Below are 12,055 nucleotides of genomic sequence, written 5' to 3'. Positions count from 1 at the left end.
TTTAGAAACTGCATTAAAGAAGGGGTGCACCGGTCCTGGAGATACTGCAATACCAGGTCAATGCGTGGAGTGGACAGAGCAAGCTCTTTTTCCATCTCCCTGTTCTAAAAATCCATTTAATATATGGTCCCCAGATAGGGGACGTATCAGATATTAAACTGATAAGAACAGATTTTTTTTTTTTTTTTTTTTTTTTTTACAAAACCATTCAGGTTTAAAACAATAATGCAGAATAAAAGGTCGTCTCCTCATCTGAAAAAAACAACCATTCCACAATCATTTATCGTTTAAAACTCATCATGATGGTTTCTTTTATTATCCAGTTAAATTGAAAAAATGCAATATACACATCAGAAAAAAACAAAATTACAGACTAATTATATGTTTCCATTTCCGGAATTTCCATACTCCCTCTGCATCCATCCCACCTTTCATATCACACTTATAATAGAAATATAACTTCTCAAGGACCATTTTAACACAATCATCCACCTCAAAACGCTCATTTTTAAACACATACAAGTTCCGGCAATTCCACAAAACCTCCTTCACACAAGCCAAAAACAGCCACAAAATCCTATCCTTTTCACGGTTTAACATGCATAACCCAAACATGACAATTTCAAAATTCAAATGTTTCACCCCAGTCAATTCCATACATAACCCACCCAATTTAGACCAAACATCCTTCGCAAACCTACATGACCATAGAACATGATGGACCTCTTCATTACACCCACACCGCTCTCTCGGACACCTTTCAGACACCGCCAACCCTTTCCTTTTTTGTACACTCCTCACAGGTAAAATCCCATGCAAAGACATCCAAACTAAATCTTTCTGTTTGTTAGACATATCATGTTTGACCAGCTTACACCAGACATCCTCCGCTTCAGCTGACCTTAACCCATTAATTTCACACATCCTATTATCCGCACACATCCTTTTCACCATGCTTTTATTCTTCAGAAAACTCACCATCTGAACTTTCTCAAGATGAAATTTTTTGATAAAACATTCCAATTGTAGGTACCAATAAGGGCATACATAAGCAGTAGGTTTACAGTTATCATAATTCATCCATTTTAACCGATGGAAGACGGAGCCCCCAAGGTATCTACACATACATGCAGCCTTGGATTGCTTTAATAAAAGTCCTGCAAAAAAACTAATACAATTCAGACCAATAAAAGTCTCGATGTTAGGGAATCCTAGGCCACCATTCCTTTTACACCTATGAAGAAATTCCCTCTTGGCCTTCTCTATATTACTGCCCCAAAGGAACACAAAAAGTAATCTATTAATCTTCTTCAAAACTCCAACAGATGGGGGAAAAATCAAAGCTACATAAATAAGCATAGGGAGAATGATACTTTTAATGATTAAAATTTTCCCAGTAAAGGACAGATCACGCAGACGCCATAATTCCAATTTCCTTGCAATTTTACCACCCAGATCCTCCCAACTCTTGTCCCCTTTTAAACTCTCATCCAGACACACCCCCAACACTTTAATCCCCCCTTCCACACATTCCATATCTGCATCACTCACTTTTTTACTACTAAAAAATCCCTTAACCTTACTTTTTTCCCAATTTATTTTGAAAGCAGAGGCCACACAAAAACATTGGACTAACCATTTAACCCTTGCGACATCACTCTCAGAATCACACAACACACACACATCATCCATATAACCAATCACTTTAATAGCCTTACCATCACAGCCAGGGATCAAAAACCCCTTTAAAACTGTATCCCTTCTAATAAGCTGGAGAAGGGGCTCCATCACACAAATAAACATGATTGGAGAAAGCGGGCATCCCTGCCTCACCCCTGACAATATTTCAAAAGACTCAGATAAAAAACCATTCACCTGCACCACACTTCTAGCACCCTCATACATTCCCATAATCAATCTAACCAAGCGCTCTGGAAAGCCCATCTTCAACAACACATTAAACAAAAACACGTGAGCCACACAATCAAAGGCCTTTTCAAAGTCAAGCGCACATACAATCACACCTTTCTTTCTACTCTTACAATCCTCTAGCACATCCCTCACCAGACAAATGTTCTCTTGTATCCTCCGTTCAGGCACTGCACACACTTGTTCCTCCTCAATCACAGATGCTATCACTTCTCTCATACGACAAGCCAAAATTTTCGCAAAAATCTTATAATCAGCATTAAGCAGCGTAATTGGTCTCCAGTTGGCTAGCCTCTTTCTATCACCTTTTTTAAACAATAACACAACCAAACCTCCCTTCATACACTCAGGCATACTCACTCCGGCAAACAAGGATTTCATGACTTCAAACAGATCCTGAGAAACAACGTCCCAATATTTTGCATAAAAATCACATGGGATTCCATCCTGCCCAGGGGATTTGTTCTTCGGAGACTTGGAGATCACACCCAACAATTCTTTCTCTGTTAAATCATCCATCAAAGCCTGACTTTCACTTTCTGTAACAAAATTTCCAAGTACCTGCAAAAACTCATTCTCGTTCCCCAAATCACACTTTTTCTCCCCATACAAGCCTTTATAAAAATTAACCACTTCCTTGATCACTCCCTCACCATGTACCTCATCACCCTTATCATTCACTAACACATGCATATCCCGTTTACCACCACACATTTTCTTAAAAAAGAAGCGCGTACATTTCTCATTCTGTTCCCTAAACTTCACTCTCGACCGGAATATGATTTCCTTTCCTCGTCCAAACATCCAATCACCCATTTCGTTCTTCATTTTAACCAACTCACTTTTAACATCTATACCCATAGCTCTACATTCATGCAAAAAGGAAATCCTCCTATTTATTTGTGTATATAATAATCTCTTCTTTTTAGCCTTAATATAGCCAATTTTCCTGAAAAAATCCCTAATTCTAACCTTGACCCACACCCACCATTCCAAGATATTGCAAAAATCCCTTTTCCTCCTCACCCAACCATGGTATTTTTTTGAAAAACACCTGAAAACTTGCTTGTCATCCAGAACACTCACATTCATCCGCCACCTCCCTTTGCCATAGAAAAAACCATCCACCTCAAACACCCCAAGCAAACACTCATGATCAGAGAAGCAAACTTTCTCTTGGGAATACTTAACACATTTAACTGCCGGTGAGGAAACAAAAAAATAGTCCAGTCTAGACTCGGCATGGCCATCATCTGAATGATATGTAAAAGGTCCCGGCTTCTCCGACACAGCATCCCTAAGGGAGAAGTCTTTAGTCATTTGGTTCCATAGATTACCTGTAACATCCACTTTAGATTGCCATGAACCTGCCCTTGCTTCTTTTGAAAAAATACAGTTAAAGTCACCAATAACAAAAACAGGCAACTTGCCATGCAAAAAAAAAGTCAATTTTTTGAAGAGTGATAAGCGCTCATTTTTATCCACATTTGCATATATGCAAATTAGTTTAAAGTCCCAACCAAGGTATGATAGAGTGATACAAGCACATCTTCCTTCCAGAATAATAGTTTTCTGTTTTAAGCGAATGTCTCTGTTTTGGATAAGGATTCCAATGCCATCATTTCTGTTAGTATTAGAAAAGGACCACACTGCCTCCCCATACAGCCACTCATTTTGTTTAGGAAATTTAGATAAACCACATTCTTGAACACATATAATGTCACAGCCCTTAGATGCCAAATAGTCCAGAACAGTGGCACGCTTTGTCGCTGATGCAAACATACGTACATTCTGGGAGATTATTTTCAGCCGCAGGACCATAGGTGTCAATGCAGGTTATGGAGACCGGGAAGACCAGAAAAGGAAATCAACATGTCTCAGGCCACCTCAGAAAATTCAAATAGGCTCTCCAAGCCTGCCACATCCTTTTCCTCTAAGAAACCTTCACTAGGTGATATGGGAGTGGCCTTATAAGGTTCATTCAAATGTGAGTCCTCCCCAGAGTCAGATAGGACGGAAAAAGGGTTGTGAGACTCAAATTTCTTCTTTCGTAACCTCTTTACAGTTTTACCAGTCTTCTTCTGTTTGGCCAAGGCTTTACAAACGATGGCAGCATTTTCAGCTGAAGGCATCCTGGCAGCCTCTATTTCCTCTGGAGAAACTGACCACTGTATGTCAACGGAACTTGGGGCAGACATCTCCTCAGAGCTTTCCACCTCCTCAATTACCTCACTGAGAGCCGTCTCAGCCCCTGACCCAGAAGGCAACTCTACAGGTGGTGCCACACCCACGTCAGGCTGCACCTGGTCTCCAAGATTTCCCTCTACAGTGATATCATGCACCTCAGCCACAGTGGGAATAAAATCCACCACTTCCTCCACCATTGTAGTAGTTTCAGGAACAACAGGAGGGATTTCAGTAGGGCCCTCCTGTGCCTGAGGAGCCCCCTGTCTCTCCCCCCATGTCCTACGTCTCTCAGTATTAAGACGCGCCAAAAAAACCTGACGGCTAACATTAGGACATGATCTACAAGTGTGGCCATTTTCACCACATAAGTCACACATTGCAGGATAGGGACATTCAAAGGCTTCATGCCCTGATTTTTTACAATTCCTACAAGTTACATCAGAGGTACATTCCGCAGCTATATGGCCATAACAAAAACATTTCCTACAAAAAGAGGGCTGACCAGGATAATGTAGGAATCCTCTATTTCCTCCAATGGAGAAATTTGCAGGTGGGTGCATGGTTCCACCAATACCCTCAGGGTCAGATTTGAAACGAGCCCAAAATTTCACATTCCCATTGAAAACAGCAAAAATATTCTTTTGCATGATTCCCCCCCTTATTACTGAGCAATACCGTGATAAGAAAGCTCTAATCAAAGGGATCTCCACAAACGGGTTATACATGTGTACAGTAATGGGCCTTTCAATATTAGAAAACAAAGGCTTAGGGATTATAAATTGTAAATACTCATGATGTCTTTTCTCTTTTAAACGCTGAAAGAAAGTCAAACAGTCTGCTTCCAAGTAGAAAGAAATGTCATAATTACCAGCTTTAGGAAACTCCTGGATACAAAAAATCTTCTCCAGTTTAAATCCCGTCAATTCCATCACTATATTCCGGACAATAAATTCCAAGCCGATGTTATGTCTGTGGTCCTCAATAACCTCCAATCGCACGGTATTCTTTACAGCCGCCATTGTAATGCCCAAGGCACGGATCGCTTTCTCCACCACACGAGCCGAAAATACGCACCCCTCAGCCCAGACCGAGGCAAACACCCCGATCTGAGCCAAAAGGCCGAGAAGCAATAACCAGAAATGGTTTCAAACTACGGAGCCACCCAAGGATCCTAAAAAGTCCATTTGTGGAGATGAGCTCCTGGACTCCCGTTAAGAAGACATGTTGTCAACCTCTAGATCCCTTACATGCCTGCACTTTTCGGCTTGCTGCTGCTGCAATCCACGCGTTTTAGATCTGCATAACTCCACCTCTTTAAACACAGCACCTTCACCCCCTGCTGTTCCCACCCGCCTCAACACCGTTGGAAGGGAGGAGAACCAATTAAGGCGGGGGGTGGGGTGGAACGAGCAGCTGTCTACCCTTAGCAGGAGGGCTCCTGATTACATACCTCTCCTGCTGCTGCTGCTGCTGGCTGTCCAGCAGCAGACTGAAGGTGGCTGCTGCTGTGCACAGGTATATAAAGGCTCAGAGCCTATTATGACACGCGCAGCCAGCGTTCCATTGCCACATTCCATCTACTGCAGGCAGGATACCTGGCTGGCTGAATGTCGCTGAGAAGCTCACAGAGACCGCCATAAGCAACAGTTTAACAGAATGCCACAGACTAATCAACCAAACTTTTTGGGTTGGGTTCTCTTTTATAGTCTGCAGGCATTAAATGAAAGAAGTCAGTGTTCCAGCAGAAGGAGACAACGTTTCAGAAAAGGCATTGTAGCAAACCAAAAAAGAAATTTTAAGCACAGCAGAGTAACCAGCGCACATACCTGTTAGCTCAGGTGAGTTTAAAAGGCTGCTGTTGATAACAAGGGCATTTGCTAAATAGATGGTGTGTGTGCAACAATATACTGAAAGGTCAATTATATTGTGCAGCTTATCTCACCACCTGTAGTTATTTAGGTGAAAGCTCCAAAATGCTTGCCTAATATGTCTGTTTATCCAAAAGGAAGTAAAAAGGGAGAGCTAGAAAGATAGCATTGCATCACATTACATGGCAATGCAATGCACAGTTGCTGAAGTTGAACCAAAATGAGCTTGTAATCTGGCTTCTGCAACTTTGAACATGAAAAATCCAATGAGGAGAAGAAAAGCAGAGCCAAAGAGTCCATCCCAAAATCCGACAAACAAGCAAAATGAACAAAAAACATTGAATTCAATTCTTTCTGATTTTAGAAACTGCATTAAAGAAGGGGTGCACCGGTCCTGGAGATACTGCAATACCAGGTCAATGCGTGGAGTGGACAGAGCAAGCTCTTTTTCCATCTCCCTGTTCTAAAAATCCATTTAATATATGGTCCCCAGATAGGGGACGTATCAGATATTAAACTGATAAGAACAGATACTACACTTGATCTTAGCCAAAAGGCCGAGAAGCGATAACCAGAATTGGTTTCAAACTACGGAGCCACCCAAGGATCCTAAAAAGTCCATTTGTGGAGATGAGCTCCTGGACTCCCGTTAAGAAGACATGTTGTCAACCTCTAGATCCCTTACATGCCTGCACTTTTCGGCTTGCTGCTGCTGCAATCCACGCGTTTTAGATCTGCATAACTCCACCTCTTTAAACACAGCACCTTCACCCCCTGCTGTTCCCACCCGCCTCAACACCGTTGGAAGGGAGGAGAACCAATTAAGGCGGGGGGTGGGGTGGAACGAGCAGCTGTCTACCCTTAGCAGGAGGGCTCCTGATTACATACCTCTCCTGCTGCTGCTGCTGCTGGCTGTCCAGCAGCAGACTGAAGGTGGCTGCTGCTGTGCACAGGTATATAAAGGCTCAGAGCCTATTATGACACGCGCAGCCAGCGTTCCATTGCCACATTCCATCTACTGCAGGCAGGATACCTGGCTGGCTGAATGTCGCTGAGAAGCTCACAGAGACCGCCATAAGCAACAGTTTAACAGAATGCCACAGACTAATCAACCAAACTTTTTGGGTTGGGTTCTCTTTTATAGTCTGCAGGCATTAAATGAAAGAAGTCAGTGTTCCAGCAGAAGGAGACAACGTTTCAGAAAAGGCATTGTAGCAAACCAAAAAAGAAATTTTAAGCGCAGCAGAGTAACCAGCGCACATACCTGTTAGCTCAGGTGAGTTTAAAAGGCTGCTGTTGATAACAAGGGCATTTGCTAAATAGATGGTGTGTGTGCAACAATATACTGAAAGGTCAATTATATTGTGCAGCTTATCTCACCACCTGTAGTTATTTAGGTGAAAGCTCCAAAATGCTTGCCTAATATGTCTGTTTATCCAAAAGGAAGTAAAAAGGGAGAGCTAGAAAGATAGCATTGCATCACATTACATGGCAATGGAATGCACAGTTGCTGAAGTTGAACCAAAATGAGCTTGTAATCTGGCTTCTGCAACTTTGAACATGAAAAATCCAATGAGGAGAAGAAAAGCAGAGCCAAAGAGTCCATCCCAAAATCCGACAAACAAGCAAAATGAACAAAAAACATTGAATTCAATTCTTTCTGATTTTAGAAACTGCATTAAAGAAGGGGTGCACCGGTCCTGGAGATACTGCAATACCAGGTCAATGCGTGGAGTGGACAGAGCAAGCTCTTTTTCCATCTCCCTGTTCTAAAAATCCATTTAATATATGGTCCCCAGATAGGGGACGTATCAGATATTAAACTGATAAGAACAGATACTACACTTGATCTTAGCCAAAAGGCCGAGAAGCGATAACCAGAATTGGTTTCAAACTACGGAGCCACCCAAGGATCCTAAAAAGTCCATTTGTGGAGATGAGCTCCTGGACTCCCGTTAAGAAGACATGTTGTCAACCTCTACATCCCTTACATGCCTGCACTTTTCGGCTTGCTGCTGCTGCAATCCACGCGTTTTAGATCTGCATAACTCCACCTCTTTAAACACAGCACCTTCACCCCCTGCTGTTCCCACCCGCCTCAACACCGTTGGAAGGGAGGAGAACCAATTAAGGCGGGGGGTGGGGTGGAACGAGCAGCTGTCTACCCTTAGCAGGAGGGCTCCTGATTACATACCTCTCCTGCTGCTGCTGCTGCTGGCTGTCCAGCAGCAGACTGAAGGTGGCTGCTGCTGTGCACAGGTATATAAAGGCTCAGAGCCTATTATGACACGCGCAGCCAGCGTTCCATTGCCACATTCCATCTACTGCAGGCAGGATACCTGGCTGGCTGAATGTCGCTGAGAAGCTCACAGAGACCGCCATAAGCAACAGTTTAACAGAATGCCACAGACTAATCAACCAAACTTTTTGGGTTGGGTTCTCTTTTATAGTCTGCAGGCATTAAATGAAAGAAGTCAGTGTTCCAGCAGAAGGAGACAACGTTTCAGAAAAGGCATTGTAGCAAACCAAAAAAGAAATTTTAAGCGCAGCAGAGTAACCAGCGCACATACCTGTTAGCTCAGGTGAGTTTAAAAGGCTGCTGTTGATAACAAGGGCATTTGCTAAATAGATGGTGTGTGTGCAACAATATACTGAAAGGTCAATTATATTGTGCAGCTTATCTCACCACCTGTAGTTATTTAGGTGAAAGCTCCAAAATGCTTGCCTAATATGTCTGTTTATCCAAAAGGAAGTAAAAAGGGAGAGCTAGAAAGATAGCATTGCATCACATTACATGGCAATGCAATGCACAGTTGCTGAAGTTGAACCAAAATGAGCTTGTAATCTGGCTTCTGCAACTTTGAACATGAAAAATCCAATGAGGAGAAGAAAAGCAGAGCCAAAGAGTCCATCCCAAAATCCGACAAACAAGCAAAATGAACAAAAAACATTGAATTCAATTCTTTCTGATTTTAGAAACTGCATTAAAGAAGGGGTGCACCGGTCCTGGAGATACTGCAATACCAGGTCAATGCGTGGAGTGGACAGAGCAAGCTCTTTTTCCATCTCCCTGTTCTAAAAATCCATTTAATATATGGTCCCCAGATAGGGGACGTATCAGATATTAAACTGATAAGAACAGATACTACACTTGATCTTAGCCAAAAGGCCGAGAAGCGATAACCAGAATTGGTTTCAAACTACGGAGCCACCCAAGGATCCTAAAAAGTCCATTTGTGGAGATGAGCTCCTGGACTCCCGTTAAGAAGACATGTTGTCAACCTCTACATCCCTTACATGCCTGCACTTTTCGGCTTGCTGCTGCTGCAATCCACGCGTTTTAGATCTGCATAACTCCACCTCTTTAAACACAGCACCTTCACCCCCTGCTGTTCCCACCCGCCTCAACACCGTTGGAAGGGAGGAGAACCAATTAAGGCGGGGGGTGGGGTGGAACGAGCAGCTGTCTACCCTTAGCAGGAGGGCTCCTGATTACATACCTCTCCTGCTGCTGCTGCTGCTGGCTGTCCAGCAGCAGACTGAAGGTGGCTGCTGCTGTGCACAGGTATATAAAGGCTCAGAGCCTATTATGACACGCGCAGCCAGCGTTCCATTGCCACATTCCATCTACTGCAGGCAGGATACCTGGCTGGCTGAATGTCGCTGAGAAGCTCACAGAGACCGCCATAAGCAACAGTTTAACAGAATGCCACAGACTAATCAACCAAACTTTTTGGGTTGGGTTCTCTTTTATAGTCTGCAGGCATTAAATGAAAGAAGTCAGTGTTCCAGCAGAAGGAGACAACGTTTCAGAAAAGGCATTGTAGCAAACCAAAAAAGAAATTTTAAGCGCAGCAGAGTAACCAGCGCACATACCTGTTAGCTCAGGTGAGTTTAAAAGGCTGCTGTTGATAACAAGGGCATTTGCTAAATAGATGGTGTGTGTGCAACAATATACTGAAAGGTCAATTATATTGTGCAGCTTATCTCACCACCTGTAGTTATTTAGGTGAAAGCTCCAAAATGCTTGCCTAATATGTCTGTTTATCCAAAAGGAAGTAAAAAGGGAGAGCTAGAAAGATAGCATTGCATCACATTACATGGCAATGCAATGCACAGTTGCTGAAGTTGAACCAAAATGAGCTTGTAATCTGGCTTCTGCAACTTTGAACATGAAAAATCCAATGAGGAGAAGAAAAGCAGAGCCAAAGAGTCCATCCCAAAATCCGACAAACAAGCAAAATGAACAAAAAACATTGAATTCAATTCTTTCTGATTTTAGAAACTGCATTAAAGAAGGGGTGCACCGGTCCTGGAGATACTGCAATACCAGGTCAATGCGTGGAGTGGACAGAGCAAGCTCTTTTTCCATCTCCCTGTTCTAAAAATCCATTTAATATATGGTCCCCAGATAGGGGACGTATCAGATATTAAACTGATAAGAACAGATTTTTTTTTTTTTTTTTTTTTACACTCAGATTACAAAGTCTTGGAATCAACAAAAAGATAAGAAGACTCAAATCCATCATCGTGCATTCTACCAATTTTAATACTTCTCCAAATCTTTTATTTTCTTTTTCTTTTATATATATATATTTATTTATTTTTTCCCTCTTTTTTTTTTTTTTTTTTTTTTTAAAAATTATATAGTTTTGGCTATTTTTTTTTGTTTGTTTTTGTTTTTCTTTTTTTGTTTTTCCACAGGTTTTCAAAAAATCAAAGCTTACAAGGTAAGTTCATTCCATTTACATTGTTTCCATTTCTCATTTGCTTTCACCTTGCCAAGCGTCATTTTGTCCCTCCAGAAATACATGTACAAATAACTTAGACATAATTTAATACACTGGTCGACTGTTACTTCCTTATGTTTAAACACTAAAATGTTCCTTGCTTTCCACAATGCCGCCTTCACACATGCAGTAATAATCCATACAATTTTAAAATCCTCCTCTCTTATCCCCATCCCATAAAATACTCTGTTAAAATCCAAAAAATTAACAGTACTCACAGCTCTCACTATATTGCACACTTTCCTCCATATTGTCTGTGCAAAATTACAATTCCAGAAGATGTGCATGGGTGTTTCACTATTCCCACACCTGGATCTTGGGCACACTTCAGATCTTACCAACCCACGCCTGTGTTGGAACTCACGGGTTGGCAGGCAGTCTTTTACTATACACCAGAGTAAATCCCTGTGTTCATTAGATAACACACTATAATTTACATTCATCCAGATTCTTTCCACAATTTTGAATGAAAAATGTTCCACAGGACTGATACCTATTCTCTCTTCCAGGATTTTTAGGATTTTTTTATGGCATTTAAGAACATTTATTTCGACCATCTTAAGTTTAAAATCTCTTAAAATTTTTTCTAAAACAATATAATTTCCTGGAGGTAAAAACCTATAAGGCCTATTTAGAGACATCTCCAACCATTTATAATTTTTAATATAGAAACCTAAATTATATATAGAAAACAACTTTAGCTTAGAGCCTGGTCCTAATAAAGTGCATACACAGTTCGCTACATACTTTGCATATAAAAAGGACCTAATATCCGGAAAACCTTTCCCACCTTTTTTCTTTGATTTATATATCTCCTCTCTCGTTACTCTTTCCATCTTGGATCTCCATAAAAAATTAAAACATACCTTAATAACTCTCTTCATGATATTATATTGGGGGATAAAAACTGTTGAGACATATAAAAACATTGGGAGTAAAACCTGTCTAATAATTAAAATTTTTCCTTCCAGGGTAAGATCTCTCAACTGCCAGAAAGTAATCTTTTTCTTAACTCTTTCCAGCAGAGACTCCCAATTTCTTACATTACCACCTGACTCTGAGAAATAAATACCTAAAATTTTTACTTCATTCATTCTTGTTAATTTACACTCAGAATCTACAATAAAATCACCAACAGTTAAAATACCAGATTTTTCCATGTTAATTTTAAAACCCGATGCGCCCCCAAACCAATCCACTGTTCTTATGGCTCTGTTCATGCTTCTAGTGTCTTTAACTAAAACCGTCACATCATCCATATATGCCACCACTTTAACTTGT

The 12,055-nt window shown here is 41.3% G+C and overlaps 3 non-coding genes and 2 pseudogenes across 3 annotated transcripts; all 5 read right to left on the bottom strand.

Annotated features, from left to right (window-relative positions):
* Positions 1-19: 19 nt before the first annotated feature.
* On the bottom strand, positions 20-227 carry LOC141206273 (U2 spliceosomal RNA; annotated as a pseudogene).
* Positions 228-6,362: 6,135 nt separating this feature from the next.
* Positions 6,363-6,553, bottom strand: LOC141205602 (U2 spliceosomal RNA). Its single transcript, XR_012276284.1, has one exon. It is a non-coding gene; the product is annotated as a U2 spliceosomal RNA (small nuclear RNA).
* Positions 6,554-7,668: 1,115 nt separating this feature from the next.
* LOC141205601 (U2 spliceosomal RNA) lies at positions 7,669-7,859 on the bottom strand. The gene has a single exon (XR_012276283.1). It is a non-coding gene; the product is annotated as a U2 spliceosomal RNA (small nuclear RNA).
* A 1,115-nt stretch (positions 7,860-8,974) lies between these two features.
* On the bottom strand, positions 8,975-9,165 carry LOC141205600 (U2 spliceosomal RNA). Its single transcript, XR_012276282.1, has one exon. It is a non-coding gene; the product is annotated as a U2 spliceosomal RNA (small nuclear RNA).
* A 1,115-nt stretch (positions 9,166-10,280) lies between these two features.
* On the bottom strand, positions 10,281-10,494 carry LOC141206239 (U2 spliceosomal RNA; annotated as a pseudogene).
* Positions 10,495-12,055: the final 1,561 nt, after the last annotated feature.

The sequence above is a fragment of the Phyllobates terribilis genome, unplaced genomic scaffold (assembly GCF_046119375.1).
Source record: "Phyllobates terribilis strain yellow unplaced genomic scaffold, ASM4611937v1 Scaffold_142__1_contigs__length_4687701, whole genome shotgun sequence".
Classification (NCBI taxonomy): domain Eukaryota; kingdom Metazoa; phylum Chordata; class Amphibia; order Anura; family Dendrobatidae; genus Phyllobates; species Phyllobates terribilis.
The sequence above is the reverse complement of the archived record's forward strand: the minus strand, read 5'-3'. Positions and strand labels throughout refer to the sequence as shown.